The sequence below is a fragment of the Suncus etruscus genome, chromosome 16 (assembly GCF_024139225.1).
Source record: "Suncus etruscus isolate mSunEtr1 chromosome 16, mSunEtr1.pri.cur, whole genome shotgun sequence".
In the NCBI taxonomy this organism is placed as follows: Eukaryota; Metazoa; Chordata; class Mammalia; order Eulipotyphla; family Soricidae; genus Suncus; species Suncus etruscus.
This window is the reverse complement of record NC_064863.1, coordinates 34,994,691-35,012,757: the sequence shown is the minus strand read 5'-3', so window position 1 is coordinate 35,012,757 and position 18,067 is coordinate 34,994,691. Positions and strand designations below refer to the sequence as shown.

Genomic DNA, 18,067 nt, shown 5'->3' with positions numbered 1-18,067 from the left:
CCTTTTCAAAGTTCACTTTTTTCCTTACAAAATACTGCTCATATGAAGTTTATTTGAGGTGAGTGGAAATCTATTTACTAAGTGCCTGCCATGTGTTAGTTTATGTATGATGGGATTTTATATTTTCCACTATATTGTAAATGTATATGGTGTGCTTATCCTAAGACAGGATGTGGCTATTCTTTTTTTTTTTCTTTTTTTCTTTTTTTTAGTTTCTGAAAATATGGGACTAGAGAGAGAGTACAGGAGGTAAGACACTGCCCTACATGCTGCCTCTTTGACCAATCTTGTTAGAATTTTTAGTACCAAGGGCCCCTGAGCTTGCCAGGAGCAATTTCTTTTGGGGGGTTTGGCTTGGGGGCATACCCAGCAGTACTCAGGGGTTACTCCTGGTTCTGCACTCAGGAATTGTTCCTGGCATGCCCGGGAGACCATATGGGATACCGGGAATCTAACCTAGGTCTGTCCCTGGCTTGCCACATGCAAGGTAAATGCCCTACCACTGTGCTATCTCTCCAGCCCCAGAAGCAATTTTTTTTTTTTTTTTGGTTTTTGGGCCACACCCATTTGACGCTCAGGGATTACTCTTGGCTTTATGCCCAGAAATCGCCCCTGGCTTGGGGGGACCATATGGGACGCCGGGGGATCAAACGGCTGTCCATCCTATGCTAATGCTTGCAAGGCAGACACTTTACCTCTAGCGCCACCTTCCCGGCCCCCAGAAGCAATTTCTTAGTGCAGAGCCAGGAGTAACCTCTGAAAGTTGTTGGGTGCGGCCCAAAAACCAAAACCAAAACAAAACAAAAAAAAAGAATTTCCAGTACCACATATGGTTTACTGAAAACCTTCAGGGGATAATCCTTACCGTGAATGTACCCTGAGCGCTGCCAGTGGTGACCCAGCCTCTACCCCCATTCAATTTTGGGGGGGGGGGTTTGGTTTTGGGGCCACATCCGGCGGTGCTCAGGGGTTACTCCTGGCTCTTTGTTCAGAAATAGCTCCTGGCAGGCACGGGGAACCAGATGGGACACTGGGATTCGAACCAACCACCTTAGGTCCTGGATTGGCTGCTTGCAAGGCAAACGCCGCTGTGCTATTTCTCCAGGCCCCCCATTCAAATTTTTAAAAAACTATTGAAAACAAAGCAACAGCAGAAATAACCTCTGAGTAACCCCAGGTTTAGCCCTCAAAAATTATTTTTAAAAGTCAATTTTTTAATTTCTAAAAATATTAAAATATTAGCAAAACAAAACAATAATGGAAAGACATAGTTCTGGAGCACAAAGTGCAATTTTCAGGCTCACACTTGAAACTTCTTGGAGAGCTTCTAGCATTTTCATGTGTCCTGAGGCATTTTTTTCTTCCCATTTAAGGGACAGTTTTTGTGAAGATCTCCTTGAGACTTGGAGCACTTTTTCCTGGGTTCCCATGATGGTTACCTTGGTACCCATCTGATCCCAAAGTCTGGTGGGATGAAATTGAGTCTGTGTTGTGGGGTCTGCCACCACTAAAGCAAACACCTTTTCCTCAAAATGCTGCAGTAACACTAAAGCTGTAACTGGGACCAAGGCTCAGCAGAGTCTTGATGATGGTTGGTGGGTTGCATTCCCTTCTCTGAACCACTCTAGATTGTTGGCTAGAGAATAAATAACCAAACCAGGTCAATAGATAAAAATGTAGCTCATTTGAAAAACAGACACCTTTGTGATGGCTTGGGGTAAGGGGAGCAAGTGTATTTCCCAGTTTACTCAAGGGAAATTAAAACTCTTGTGTTTTATTGATTTGTACTGGGCGCATCTGCACGTTGTTTGTATAAAAGCTCAACAATGAAAGAGAGGCTGCATCCTTGGGATGCAGAATTCAGAGGCAGACTCTGAGTTGACTTCCAGGAAATGAACTCTTCCTGCAGAGAAACCCCACTTTTTTCATGTCCTTTTTGAGTTGCCTCTGTGAATTGTGTGGAAGAAGAGCACATCATATCTCAGCTGTGCTTGGCTTTTTCCCCTCTGTCTTAGACCCCTGGAAAGTACAGGCAGAAAGGCAAGGCATTCTGGGAACACTGCCTCCTTTAAGTACCCAGCCAGGAGTAATGATGCCTGACTCTGCATCAATTGAGTTGAGACTCAGCCCATATTATCAACCTCCTCTCACCTCTCTGCTCTTTTGAAGAATTGTTGTTTCACCCTATCAAACTAGAAGAGTATAGAAATGGCTTTAAAGATATCTTTATTATAAATAAATATAAATTATTATAAACCATAAATTTAATAATAAATATTAGTAATAAATAAAATATGAATTATAAAATATTATAAGTTATAAATATTATAATAAACATTATAAATAAGTATATGCATATACTTATATAAGAAAAAAATTATTTTCTTTAGTATTCATTTTGGTGATCATAAGTTGGTATCCTGTGCTAGCCCCTAGTATATTATTTTATTTATTTTTTTTGGTTTTTGGGTCACACCTGGCAGCGCTCAGGGGCTACTCCTGGCTCCACACTCAGAAATTGCTCCTGGCAGGCTCAGGGGACATATGGGATGCTGAGATTTGAACCAATGACCTTCTGCATGAAAGGCAAATACCTTACCTCCATGCTATCTCTCCAGCCCTTTTTATTATTTTATTAGAGAGAAAATTAAAATTTAATTTGTAACATGGTAGACCTTCCACGTAAGACTTGAGTTTATATGTACATATATGTAAAATTTTATATCTTTTTTGACATTTAATGTATATATGAAATAATGTGAAACCATTTTAACACATGTAGATACTTTTAGATATATTTCTTAGATCAATGCTTATATCATTTTTTATTTTTGAAGGTGTTTTTAATTAATATCATTATTTAAGCACCATAAAAAAGTGGTCTATTAGGAAAATCTGAGCTCTGCTGCTTTACTTGCTTTTGAATGCAGTGTGTACTTCTGGAAGGATTTGCATTGCAAGCTCACTGGGCTGGAAATACTAGGCTGGATTTAGCTCTGGCTGCTAGAATGATGTGTGTGGCCCTCGGGACTCTGACTTGGAGGCATCCTTTGGGTGATATAGTGTGGTCATGTGTTTGTCATGATGTCATCTCATGTAGTTATGGCAACCAGGTATTTCTTGCCTACTAAGAAATAGCCTGTTCACATCTGTTATTCTTAAATTCATAAAATTATATGTAGCCTTTTTTGTTTGTTCGAGGGGCCATACCTTCTGTGCTCAGAGTTAACTCCTGGTTCTGCCTTAGGAATCACTCCTGGCCAGCTCAGAGAACCATATGTAGTGTAGGAGATTGAACCCAGGCTAGCACCTTACCTGCTGTAATATATTTCTGAGCCCTGCACTATTTTTTAGAGGTAGAAGCTGAGATTTGGAGAGATGGATTTTCTCTGATATGCATTTGAATGTAAAATCCCATTTCATTTAAGGTTGAAAACTATACAGTCTTGGAATATAAAGTAACCGTAGATTTTATCTATGCTGCTTCCTCTTTTGAGTCTCTTCTGGCCATCCTGGAACTCTAGTCAATACGTACTGAGGACGATTTACTAGGGTCTTAAACTTTTATGGCTAAAGGAATCATGCATCGATGAAGAAGTTGAGAAATGGGTAGCAGGCTCAAATACCTGGATACATTATCAATTTACCAAAGTTTTTTTGCTTTCTTGTTTTGCTTTTAACTTTTTCTATTTTGTGGTCACCAGCCAGAAGCATCATAAGAGCTTTCATGCTCTAGTAAAAAATTATAGCTACAAAAACTATATTCAGTCTTTTATTTTGAGAAAAGGTGATTTTTGTTGTACAATTCAAAAACTTACTCATTGGGTTAAAATGTCAACTCTGAAAATCAACAAAACCAAAAACCTACAAAATATAAGACATACTTTTAAAAAAATTGACAGCAGACAGAAGGAATGGTTAATCCACCTGGTGGTGTTTAGGGTTCACTGGCTCCATGCTGAGGGATCATTTTGACAAGACTTGGATGACCATATGGGATGCTAGAGATCAAACTTGGGTCAGCCACATCCAAGACAAGTACCTTAAGCCCTCTTTTATCTCTTCAACTCCTCAAATAGACATCTTAATCTCTTAGGGTGCATTGACTATGATCAAAATTACCTAACAAGAACAGAGTGTATTAAATAAAGAACTGTTTCAGTGTAATTTGCTTATGGAACCACCAAGATTCCTGCTGATTATGTGTAGCTTTAGATGAAGAAAATAACTTTTTATAATTATATTGTCAAGTTCTGAATTATGTTTGATGCCTGTCAAGTTCCAAATCAATCTTTGAAGCTTTGACAGCAAATCAATATTTAAGTAATAAAAAGAATAAGTTTGTCATTCTTTTGATATACATACTTTGTATTCTATCAAGGTTGAGCTTTTCTTGTGAGTATATTGATAAATGGTAGGAAAGAGTTAATTTTTTTCCTCTTTCTTTTTTTTTTATTTAAACAACTTTATTACATACATGATTGTGTTTGGGTTTCAGTCATGTAAAGAACACAACCCATCACCAGTGCAACATTCCCATCACCTATGTCCCAAATCTCCCTCCTCCCCACCCAACCCCCGCCTGTATTCTAGACAGGCTTTCCATTTCCCTCACACATTCTCATTATTAGGATAGTTCAAAACGTAGTTATTTCTCTAACTAAACTTATCCCTGTTTGTGGTGAGCTTCATGAGGTGAGCTGTAACTTCCAGCTCTTTTCTCTTTTGTGTCTGAAAGTTATTATTGCAAGAATGTCTTTCATTTTTCTTAAAGCCCATAGATGAGTGAGACCATTCTGCGTCTTTCTCTCTCTCTCTCTCTGACTTATTTCACTCAGCATAATAGATTGCATGTACATCCATGTATAGGAAAATTTCATGACTTCATCTCTCCTGACAGTGAGTTAAAGCTTTTAATCTAATAATTCTCATCATAGTAGTTGTTTCTTAACACATACTAGTGTAATTTTATTTCTATGCTGCAAAGAAGTTTCTTTTTGGACTTTATGGCTAGCATATTTTGGGGCTTTAGTGTAAATTACTGATGATGGTTAAAAGGGGGTAAATTTCTGATAATAATAGGCACTCTCTTTAATAAATCTTCACAAAAATCAATTTCCACCATTCCTGTGCTGTTCCTTTGGAGTATTGGATACCAAGAACTTTAGGGAGAATTTTTGCTTCCTAAATTTGTCTTTTTAAGTTTTTATTATTTGCCTTTTTCTTTCCTCACATGTTTATCCACTTTGAAATAGAAGTCCTTTAAAATGGTTTCTTTTGTGCATGAAAAAGGGGTGTATGGTTAGGGGATTTTGTAGAGATGATTGCTATGTGTATCAGTCATGGGCGATGGATTTATTAATCTAGTCAGGAGATTCATGGTCTGCACACCCTGCTCCTAGATTTCATCTCTTGAGTGGAATAAGTGGAGTCACACATTGGATATTGGAGGCAGGAAAGTGTGGACACACCTTACCCAGCTGCCCTGTTCTTAACTCTCTTGGACCAGGAGATGTAGGTACATACAGAGTTTCAGAACTATGAAATCTGGACAAATCAGTATGGAAAGATAGTTCCTTCTCATGCATGTCTTGTTCCATTTGGGCTAATTAGCTAAATCTCTATTTGCACACAAAATTGTTTTCTTGGATTGGGAAACTGATTTGAAGGCATGTGAAAAAGGAGAGAAATCTACTGAGAAAAATAACTGGAAAGCCTAAAGCATGCAGGTGGCAAATAGGTTGAGAGTGGCTTGCACCGGCCTAGCAAGAAATTGTAATATATCATATATAACATTTCTAATGATATATGTTACCTCATGAGTGATAGCTGATTTCTGGATTTGGGACTTTATTTTTCAGCCTTCATATTTAGTACAACTGGCACAAGGAATCATAAAGGAGAAAATGAGCAATTTTGAGTGAATGGAAGAAGTTGGAAAGAGTTGTCTAAAGCAGATTCATTAACCTTTGAAACCTGCAGCCTGGCTCCTGTCCTGTAAACTGGCAGTTCAAACCAAGGCAGTAGGCCAGTAGTTTTCGACCTTTCTCCACCTGCATACCAGCATTGGTGATTGGACAGATTGTGGAAAACTACCAGTATAAAAAGTTTTCTTATATCCCAAGTGTCCATCCTCCCCACCCCACACCAGCCTGTACTCTAGACAGGCTTTCTACTTCCCTCATTCAGTCACATTTTGTTATGATAGTTCTCAGTCTAATTATTTCTGTGACTGCACTAAATGATCCCCGTGGTGAGCTTCATGTCAGGAGTTGGACCCTCCAGTCCTCCTCTATTTTGTCTCTGAGAATCATTGGTCATGGGAATGTTGCACTGGTGAAGGATTATATATATATATATATATATATTATATTATATATATAATATATATTAAAAAATAAAAGAAAAGATAAGGTCTCCTAATTCTTTTTTTTTTTTTTTTTTTTTTTTTGGTTTTTGGGCCACACCCAGTGACGCTCAGGGGTTACTCCTGGCTATGCACTCAGAAGTCGCTCCTGGCTTGGGGGACCATATGGGACACTGGGGGATCGAACCTCGGTCCGTCCTAGGCTAGCTCAGGCAAGGCAGGCACCTTACCTCTAGCGCCACCGCCCGGCCCCAGGTCTCCTAATTCTTACTACAGGCTGTGTTCTTTACATTGACAGGGGTCCTCAAACTTTTTTAAACAGGGGGCCAGTTCACTGTCCCTCAGACCATTGGAGGGTCTGACTATAGTAAAAACAAAACTTCTGAACGAATTCTTATGCATACTGCATATATCTTATTTTGCAATGAAGAAACAAAACAGATACAAATACAATATGTGGCCCACGGGCCATAGTTTGAGGACCACTGGAAGAGGAGGTACAGTAAATGCACCCCATATACACCTCAACCCAGGCCCTTTGCTTGGTTTGTATTGTGAATTGAGAGACAAATAAAATAAAATAAAATGTATAAAAAAAAGTTTTCTTAGGGGCTGGAGCAGTGGCGCAAGCAATAGGGCATTTGCCTTGCATGAGCTAACCTAGGACGAACTGCACATAGTCAGGAGTAACCCCTGAGCATCACCGGGTGTGGCCCAAAAAGCAAAAAAAAAAAAAAGTTTTCTTAGTTTCAGGGGTCGGAGTGGTGGCGCAATGGTAGGGCATTTATTTGCCTTGCACACAGCTGACCTAGGACGGACCTCGATTAGATTCCCCCGCGTCCCATATGGTCCCCCAAGCCAGAAGCGATTTCTGAGCACATAGCCAGGTGTAACCCCTGAGCATCACCGGGTGTGGCCCCAAAACAAAACAAAAAAAATTGTTTTAGTTTTCTGTAATCCTCTTGGTAAAGAATTGAAATTGTGACCTTATGAACTTACAAGTTTTCAGACAGAAGGTCAATCCATTTTTAAAAAGTTTTCTTCTTCACGTGTCACTACTTTCTTTTCTGGGATGACCTATTAAATTATTGAAGTAGGAAAAAAAGTCTGTACTAAAAATAATATGCGCCAAAAAGTTAATTCCAGCCAATGTGGCAGTGGGAGGCCAAGTCACTTTGTGCTCTACAAAACATACACTGGGTCCAAAGACTTGTCTTTAGGACTAGGAATACTTTTCTTATCTAGAAATTATCATTTTCCTCAATTTTCCACAAATTAATCATGTCTCATGTTTTTACCCAGATATATATAAGCTTTATATATATTTATATAAATGAATGGAATGATTTGAAAGCATGTGAAGGAGGAGAGAAATCTACTGAGAAATACAACTGGAAAGCCTAAAGCATGAAGGTGGCAAATAGGTTGAGAGTGGCTTGCACTGGCCTAGCAAGAAATTTAATATATCATATATAACATCTCTAATGATAAATGTTACCTCATGGGTGATAACTGGTTTCTGGATTTGGAACTTTTTTTTCAGCCTTAATATTTGGTACAACTGGATATACAATGTATATCTATCTATATATAAATATATCTGCATATATTTATATATAAAGCTTATATATATATGGGGGAGAGGAGTGTAGGGAAATGTTTGGATTTGGGCCACCTCCAAAGATTCTTAGGGCTGTTCATGACTATGAGTTCAAGAGTGACTCCTGCCAATGCTTGGGGACCATATATTGTGCCTGGGATTAGAATCAAGGTCACAGTCACTGTAGTTGCATGTAAGACGTACTTCCTGTACTATGTCTCTGCCCCTTCAACAGTATTTTGACTCAGTTAATTTAGATGCATTATTTATTTGTTTTAATTCTTAGAAATTTAATGTGATAAACTGTGACAGGGTGATAAAAATATTACTTTAACTTCAGTACATCTGGTAAAAATATTTTAATAGTTTTTAAAATATAAGATAAATATTACAGAAATGGGCTCAACTAAACATAGTTCAACACATACTGGTGGTTTAAGTATTTTAGCAAGTAACTTTAGTAAAGAGTCTAAACTTTTGTAATTACAAAATGCATATGTCAAGACATGTTCACTGAAGACTAGATCAGGCAACACAGATTAACATAAATATACAATTAGCATCTTTTCTTAATGTGTTACTCAGAGGTAGGTATATTTGAGGAGGCGAAAATTAAACCACATCCTATATGGTGCTTGGGGCTTACTCCTGGCTCTGTGCTCAGAAATTTCTCTTGACGTTTCTGTGAGGACTGTACATGGTACTGAAGTTCTAGCCCAAATTGTAAGCTGTTTGTAAGATTGTAAGTGTTGCTCTATCTTTCCAGCCCTGAGCTGTTACATTTTATGAGCATCCTTTCTTATCTGGTTTTATGGCTCTATCTCCCTCTCTTCATAATCTTCTATTTCTATTCATTTTTAATATTTAGTTGTTATTATTAATTTAATTATATAATCTAGGTCACGTGTTTACAATGGTGTTAATGTGTATGTATTAATGTTATACATTCACCTCACTGTACCACCAAAGTGTATAAAATCCTCCACCTCTGTCCTTATGTTTCTTCCAGTGCATCTCTTATTCCACTCTCCTGCCACCCTCCCACCACTTATTAACCTCAGTTTTGTAATCCAGAACCAAGGCTTTGTCATCAATTGATATTGAATATTCCTTGGCTTTGTAGTTCTATATCCCATAGATGAGTGAGTTCCTTCTCCCTATGCTTTTTCCACTTGGCATGATGCCCTCTGCAAGATTTCATCATTTCTTACAGCTGAGTAGTATTCCATTGTGTGTTAATACCATAACTTTTTTATCCTCTCACCTGTCATTAGACATTTTTATGGGTTTCATCCTGGATATTATAATAAATACTGAACTAACATAGATGTGTGTGTTTCTTTTCAAATTAATGTTTTTATGTTTGAGGTGTAGATGATAATCAGAATCACTGGGTTCATAAAGTAGCTATAGATAGATAGATAGATAGATAGATAGATAGATAGATAGATAGATAGATAGATAGATAGATAGATAGATAGATAGATAGAGAGGGAGGGAGGGAGGGATGGATGGATGGATGGATGGATGATTATAAAGTAGATCTATCTCTCCACTCAACATACCTACCAATAGTGACTAAAGTTCTTTTTAACCCATCAACCCTAGTTGTTTCCAGTCTTTTGATACAGGCCATTTTCACTGGTGTGAGGTGACAGCTCACTGTCATTTTATTTGCATTTTACTAGTAGTGACAATCAACACATTTTCATATACCATTTGACCATTTGGCCATATCCACTTTCTGGAAGTGTTTGTTTATCTCTTCTCCCCACTTTTTTGTTTTGTTGTGTTGTGTTTTTTTTTTGGGGGGGGGGTTACACCCAGTGGTGCTCAGGGATTACTCCTGGCTCTATGCTCAGAAATCATCCCTGGCAGGCACAGGGGACCATAGGGGATGCCGGGATTCAAACCACCGTCCTTCTGCATGAAAGGCAAACGCCTTATCTCTATGCTATCTCTCCAGCCCCTTCTCCCCACTTTTTATTAAGGTTATTTGTTCCTTTGTTGCTGAGCTTTGTGAGTACTTGATATATTTTGTCTATCCTCTTATTTCAATTTAGAGTTTTCTGATTTCAATTTCATATCCTCTTAACTCTTTTTTTTTTTTTTTTTTTTTTTTTAATTTTTTTTTTATTTAAACACCTTGATTACATACATGATTGTGTTTGGGTTTCAGTCATAAAAGGAACACCACCCATCACCAGTGCAACATTCCCATCACCCAAGTCCCAAATCACCCTCCTCCCCACCCAACCCCCGCCTGTACCCTAAACAGGCTCTACATTTCCCTCATACATTCTCAATATTAGGACAGTTCAAAATGTAGTTATTTCTCTAACTAAACTCATCACTCTTTGTGGTGAGCTTCCTGAGGTGAGCTGGAACTTCCAGCTCTTTTCTCTTTTGTGTCTGAAAATTATTATTACAAGGGTGTCTTTCATTTTTCTTAAAACCCATAGATGAGTGAGACCATTCTGCGTTTTTCTCTCTCTCTCTGACTTATTTCACTCAGCATAATAGATTCCATGTACATCCATGTATAGGAAAATTTCATGACTTCATCTCTCCTGACAGCTGCATAATATTCCATTGTGTATATGTACCACAGTTTCTTTAGCCATTCATCTGTTGAAGGGCATCTTGGTTGTTTCCAGAGTCTTGCTATGGTAAATAGAGCTGCAATGAATATAGGTGTAAGGAAGGGGTTTTTGTATTGTATTTTTGTGTTCCTAGGGTATATTCCTAGGAGTGGTATAGCTGGATCGTATGGGAGCTCGATTTCCAGTTTTTGGAGGAATCTCCATATCGCTTTCCATAAAGGTTGAACTAGACAGCATTCCCACCAGCAGTGGATAAGAGTTCCTTTCTCTCCACATCCCCGCCAACACTGTTTATTCTCATTCTTTGTGATGTGTGCCATTCTCTGGGGTGTGAGGTGGTATCTCATCGTTGTTTTGATTTGCATCTCCCTGATGATTAGTGATGTGGAACATTTTTTCATGTGTCTTTTGGCCATGCGTATTTCTTCTTTGTCAAAGTGTCTGTTCATTTCTTCTCCCCATTTTTTGATGGGGTTAGATGTTTTTTTCTTGTAAAGTTCTGTCAGTGCCTTGTATATTTTGGAGATTAGCCCCTTATCTGATGGGTATTGGGTGAATAGTTTCTCCCACTCAGTGGGTGGCTCTTGTATCCTGGGCACTATTTCCTTTGAGGTGCAGAAGCTTCTCAGCTTAATATATTCCCATCTGTTAATCTCTGCTTTCACTTGCTTGGAGAGTGCAGTTTCCTCCTTGAAGATGCCTGTAATGTCCTGTAGTGTTTTGCCTATGTGCTGTTCTATATATCTTATGGTTTTGGGGCTGATATCGAGGTCTTTAATCCATTTGGATTTTACCTTTGTACATGATGTTAGCTGGGGGTCTAAGTTTAATTTTTTGCAAGTGGCTATCCAATTGTGCCAACACCACTTGTTGAAGAGGCTTTCCCTGCTCCATTTAGGATTTCCTGCTCCTTTATCAAAAATTAGATGGTTGTACGTCTGGGGAACATTTTCTGAGTATTCAAGCCTATTCCACTGATCTGAGGACCTATCCTTATTCCAATACCATGCTGTTTTGATAACTGTTGCTTTGTAGTACAGTTTAAAGTTGGGAAAAGTAATTCCTCCCATATTCTTTTTCCCAATGATTGCTTTAGCTATTCGAGGGTGTTTATTGTTCCAAATGAATTTCAAAAGTGTCTGATCCACTTCTTTGAAGAATGTCATGGGTATCTTTAGAGGGATGGCATTAAATCTGTATAATGCCTTGGGGAGTATTGACATTTTGATGATGTTAATCCTGCCAATCCATGAGCAGGGTATGTGTTTCCATTTCCGTGTGTCCTCTCTTATTTCTTGGAGCAGAGTTTTATAGTTTTCTTTGTATAGGTCCTTCACATATTTAGTCAAGTTGATTCCAAGATATTTGAGTTTGTGTGGTACTATTGTGAATGGGGTTGTTTTCTTAATGTCCATTTCTTCTTTATTACTGTTGGTGTATAGAAAGGCCATTGATTTTTGTGTGTTAATTTTGTAGCCTGCCACCTTGCTATATGAGTCTATTGTTTCTAGAAGCTTTTTGATAGAGTCTTTAGGGTTTTCTAAGTAGAGTATCATGTCATCTGCAAACAGTGAGAGCTTGACTTCTTCCTTTCCTATCTGGATTCCCTTGATATCCTTTTCTTGCCTAATCGCTATAGCAAGTACTTCCAGTGCTATGTTGAATAGGAGTGGTGAGAGAGGACAGCCTTGTCTTGTGCCAGAATTTAGAGGGAAGGCTTTCAGTTTTTCTCCATTGAGGATAATATTTGCCACTGGCTTGTGGTAGATGGCCTTCACTATATTGAGAAAGGTTCCCTCCATTCCCATCTTGCTGAGAGTTTTGATCAAGAATGGGTGTTGGACCTTATCAAATACTTTCTCTGCATCTATTGATATGATCATGTGGTTTTTATTTTTCTTGTTATTGATGTTGTGTATTATGTTGATAGATTTACGGATGTTAAACCAGCCTTGCGTTCCTGGGATAAAACCTACTTGATCGTAGTGGATGATCTTCTTAATGAGGCATTGAATCCTATTTGCCAGGATTTTGTTGAGGATCTTTGCATCTGCATTCATCAGTGATATTGGTCTGTAATTTTCTTTTTTGGTAGCGTCTCTGTCTGGTTTAGGTATCAAGGTGATGTTGGCTTCATAAAAGCTATTTGGAAGTGTTTCTGTTTGTTCAATTTCATGAAAGAGTCTTGCCAAGATTGGCAGTAGTTCCTCTTGGAAAGTTTGATAGAATTCATTAGTGAATCCATCTGGACCTGGGCTTTTGTTTTTCGGCAGACATTTGATTACTGTTTTAATTTCATCAATGGTGATGGGGGTGTTTAGATATGCTACATCCTCTTCCTTCAACCGTGGAAGATTATAAGAGTCCAAGAATTTATCCATTTCTTCCAGGTTCTCATTTTTAGTGGCGTAGAGTTTTTCAAAGTAGTTTCTGATTACCCTTTGAATCTCTGTCATATCAGTAGTGATCTCTCCTTTTTCATTCCTGATACGAGTTATCAAGTTTCTCTCTCTCTCTTTCTTTGTTAGGTTTGCCAGTGGTCTATCAATCTTGTTTATTTTTTCAAAGAACCAACTTCTGCTTTCGTTGATCTTTCGGATTGTTTTTTGAGTTTCCACTTCGTTGATTTCTGCTCTCAGCTTTGTTATTTCCTTCTGTCTTCCTGTTCTTGGGTCCTTTTGTTGAGCATTTTCTAGTTCTATTAGCTGTGTCATTAAGCTACTCAGGTAAGCTCCTTCTTCCTTCCTGATGTGTGCTTGCAAAGCTATAAATTTTCCTCTCAGTACTGCTTTTGCTGTGTCCCATAAGTTCTGAGAGTTTGTGTCTTTATTGTCATTTGTTTCCAGGAACCTTTTTATTTCCTCCTTGATTTCATCTCGGACCCACTGGTTATTGAGCATGAGGCTGTTTAACTTCCAGGTGTTAAAGTGTTTCTTCTGAGTCCCTTTGGAGTTCACAAATAATTTCAGAGCCTTGTGGTCAGCGAAGGTAGTCTGCAAAATTTCTATCCTCTTGATCTTATGGAGGTATGTTTTATGTGCCAGCATGTAGTCTATCCTGGAGAATGTCCCATGTACATTGGAGAAGAATGTGTATCCAGGTTTCTGGGGATGGAGTGTCCTATATATATCCACTAGGCCTCTTTCTTCCATTTCTCTCCTCAGGTCTAGTATATTCTTGTTGGGTTTCAGTCTGGTTGACCTTTCCAGTGTTGACAAAGCCGTGTTTAGGTCCCCCACAATTATTGTTTTGTTGTTGATATTATTTTTCAGATTTGTCAGCAGTTGTATTAAATATTTTGCTGGCCCCTCATTCGGTGCATATATGTTTAGGAGAGTGAATTCTTCCTGCTCTACGTACCCCTTGATTAATATAAAATGTCCGTCTTTGTCCCTTACAACCTTCCTGAGTATAAAGTTTGCATTATCTGATATTAGTATGGCCACTCCAGCTTTTTTATGGGTGTTGTTTGCTTGGATAACTTTTCTCCAGCCTTTTATTTTGAGTCTATGTTTGTTCTGACTATTCAGGTGCGTTTCTTGTAGGCAGCAGAAGGTTGGATTGAGTTTTTTGATCCATTTAGCCACTCTGTGTCTCTTAACTGGTGCATTTAGTCCATTGACGTTGAGAGAAAGAATTGTCCTGGGATTTAACGCCATCTTTATTTCAAAATTTGGTGTGTCTTTTGGGTAGTCTTGTCTTAGATTAGGTCTTTCAGTTTTTCTCTTAAGACTGGTTTTGTGTCTGTGAAGTTTCTGAGCTGTTTTTTGTCTGTGAAACCATGTATTCTTCCATCAAACCGGAAAGTGAGTTTTGCTGGGTATAGTATTCTGGGTGAAGCATTCATTTCATTCAGTCTTGTCACAATATCCCACCACTGCTTTCTGGCATTGAGCGTTTCTGGTGACAGGTCTGCTGTAAATCTCAGGGAAGCTTGCTTGAACATGATTTCCCCTTTTGATCTTGCTGTTTTCAGAATTCTGTCTCTATCTGTGGGATTTGTCATTGTGACTAGGATGTGTCTTGGGGTGGTTTTTCTGGGGTCTCTTTTGGTTGGTACTCTTCGGGCATGCAGGATTTGATCACATATATTCTTTAGCTCTGGAAGTTTCTCTTTAATGATGTTCTTGACCATTGATTCTTCCTGGAAATTTTCTTCCTGGGTCTCTGGGACTCCAATGATTCTTAAGTTGTTTCTGTTGATCTTATCATAGACTTCTATTTTCGTCTGTTCCCATTCTTTGACTAATCTTTCCATTGTCTGCTCATTTGCTTTAAGTTTTTTGTCCAATCTCTCCTGCTGTATGGAATTGTTATGTATCTCATCTTCCACAGCACCAAGTCTATTCTCAGCTTCTGATACCCTGTCCCAGAGCTTATCCATTTTGTCATTCACTTCGTTTACTGAGTTTTTCAGGCCTGTTAGTTGACATGTTATTTCAGTTTGGAGTTTTGTCATTTCTGCCTTCATATTTTCTTGGTTCTTATTAGTGTTCTGTTCAACTCGATCCATGGTTTCTTGGAGTCTGTTGAGCACTTTCCATATTGCTAGTCTAAAGTCCTTATCTGAGAGGTTGATTAGTTGTTCAGTCATTATCTGGTCCTCAGAATTGTCATCTTCATTCTCTATGTCTGATGCTGGCCTGCGCTGTTTCCCCATTGTCACATTTGTATTGTGGGTTTTTCTACGTGTTGTAGTGGTATTCATTGTCTATATGATGTAGGCAGCACACTCCTCTGGCTCCTCCCTTTCTGGATGGGCTGACTTGCCTCTAAGGGAGGGGAGTCCTCCGTGGATGAAGCCTCACACTGGGTCAAATCTTAGGCCCGAGCATGTAACAGAGAAGACAGTCCAGAGAGAAATGTTTGCTTCTGTGATATAGCGCCGTTCTTAGTGTGATTTTTCCTTCTTGTTGCAATGGAGTTCTTTCCTTAGAAAGAGTGCACGGCCGCGTAGCGAAGCGGAGCGGCCGTGCTCCTCTGAGCCTCTTTTTGCCCCACTCGCAAGAGTTTCACGCAAGAGGACAGTAGACAGACATAGACAGGTCACACTCACAGTCTTTCACAGCTGAGCCCCACTGGGCCGGTGTACTTTCGCGGATTTTCCCCACCTGGTGTCACACACAGGGAGCCAGCTTTTGCAAAGGATAGCCGGTTTTTATGCTCTGAAGTCCCTCCCTGAAAATGGCGTCTGGGCGAGCGAGGTTTCTGGAGGCTCTTTTTGCCCCACTCGCAAGAGTTTCACGCAAGAGGACAGTAGACAGTCATAGACAGGTCACACTCACAGTCTTTCACAGCTGAGCCCCACTGGGCCGGTGTACTTTCGCGGATTTTCCCCGCCTGGTGTCACACACAGGGAGCCAGCTTTTGCAAAGGATAGCCGGTTTTTATGCTCTGAATTCCCTCCCTGAAAATGGCGTCTGGGCGAGCGAGGTTTCTGGAGGCTCTTTTTGCCCCACTCGCAAGAGTTTCACGCAAGAGGACAGTAGACAGACATAGACAGGTCACACTCACAGTCTTTCACAGCTGAGCCCCACTGGGCCGGTGTACTTTCGCGGATTTTCCCCACCTGGTGTCACACACAGGGAGCCAGCTTTTGCAAAGGATAGCCGGTTTTTATGCTCTGAAGTCCCTCCCTGAAAATGGCGTCTGGGCGAGCGAGGTTTCTGGAGGCTCTTTTTGCCCCACTCGCAAGAGTTTCACGCAAGAGGACAGTAGACAGTCATAGACAGGTCACACTCACAGTCTTTCACAGCTGAGCCCCACTGGGCCGGTGTACTTTCGCGGATTTTCCCCGCCTGGTGTCACACACAGGGAGCCAGCTTTTGCAAAGGATAGCCGGTTTTTATGCTCTGAATTCCCTCCCTGAAAATGGCGTCTGGGCGAGCGAGGTTTCTGGAGGCTCTTTTTGCCCCACTCGCAAGAGTTTCACGCAAGAGGACAGTAGACAGACATAGACAGGTCACACTCACAGTCTTTCACAGCTGAGCCCCACTGGGCCGGTGTACTTTCGCGGATTTTCCCCACCTGGTGTCACACACAGGGAGCCAGCTTTTGCAAAGGATAGCCGGTTTTTATGCTCTGAAGTCCCTCCCTGAAAATGGCGTCTGGGCGAGCGAGGTTTCTGGAGGCTCTTTTTGCCCCACTCGCAAGAGTTTCACGCAAGAGGACAGTAGACAGTCATAGACAGGTCACACTCACAGTCTTTCACAGCTGAGCCCCACTGGGCCGGTGTACTTTCGCGGATTTTCCCCGCCTGGTGTCACACACAGGGAGCCAGCTTTTGCCATCCTCTTAACTCTTATTTGTGGTTCATTCAGCTCTATCTATGCTTCCTTTGATTTCTGTGAACATCCTCCATATTTCTTCTCTCAACTCCTGAGAGGTTAAATAGATGGTTGGCACTTTTTGGGTCCTCAGAGCTGCCATATTCTCTATGCATCGTGTTGGCCTGCATTGTTTTCCATTGTCACGCCTTTAGTGTGATGTTTTTGGCGTGTTGTGCTAGGATTCATTGACTAGGAGATGTGCGCTCAGAGTCACAGAGTGAAGCAGAGTGGCCAGGCTCCTCTGCTCCACCTTCCTTTGGCATGTCAGTTCTCCTCTTATCATGTAGCTTCTGAATTCACTTCTGGACAGGGTTGGTTTCAAAAGCCACAGCCAATAGTCAGGCAGCAGTCACTTGCAATGGTGTTCGGCTGTAATCCTTGTCTATTCATCCTTTATCTGATGTATTGTTTGAAAATATTGTTCTATTTTTATTCTCACTTGATATATTTTCATTAGTAAATCTTTTCATTTTTATTGTTGTTTTTTTTTTGAGTCATACCTGGTGATGGTTAGAGGTTACTCCTGTTTCTGTACTCAGGAATCACTCCTACTGGACTTAAGGAAACATATGAGATGCCAGGTATCAAACCTAGTTCAGCTGCATGCAAGGCTAGTGCCCTACCCACTGTGTTGTTGCTCTGGCCCCTACTCTTATTTGTTTTTGATTCATACATGTAGTATTTAGGGTTTTATTCTGTTTCTGTAGTCAGAGATTACTTCTGGCAATGCTTGGGGGACCATATGGAATGCCGGGAATTGAACTCAGGGAACCACATACAGAACAAGTGCCCTATAAGCACTGGCTTTCATTATTTATTCAGGGGCTATTTCCTTCATTGTTCAGGAACCAGCAGGGCCTCTCTTGGCTGTGTTAATGTGGGAATAAGGGGGGAAAATGTGAGGTTCTGGGATCAAACCCAGAATCTCTACACACAAACATGCTCTAGCCCTGAGCCACATCCCTAGCCAGAAAAAAAAACCACTTTTATTACATGATTTTGAATGAATGTCTGCCAGTAACATATCACCAGAAATACCACCATTTATGTAATCAGCTTCATCTTTGGATATTTGTTTGTTTCCTTAGATTCATTAATTTGAAAAATAGTCATTGATTTCCAACCGTGGTCTGGCAATAGATTACATTCCAAAGCTTTATAGTTCCTG

At 40.0% G+C, this 18,067-nt stretch overlaps 1 protein-coding gene and 1 pseudogene across 3 annotated transcripts in view; both read left to right on the top strand.

The window, feature by feature from the left end:
- The window catches only part of APBB2 (amyloid beta precursor protein binding family B member 2), a 222,928-nt gene that overhangs the window by 51,379 nt on the left and 153,482 nt on the right, over positions 1 to 18,067 (top strand). The gene's annotated exons all lie outside the window — the stretch shown is intronic.
- Positions 6,848 to 6,939, top strand: LOC126032777 (uncharacterized; annotated as a pseudogene).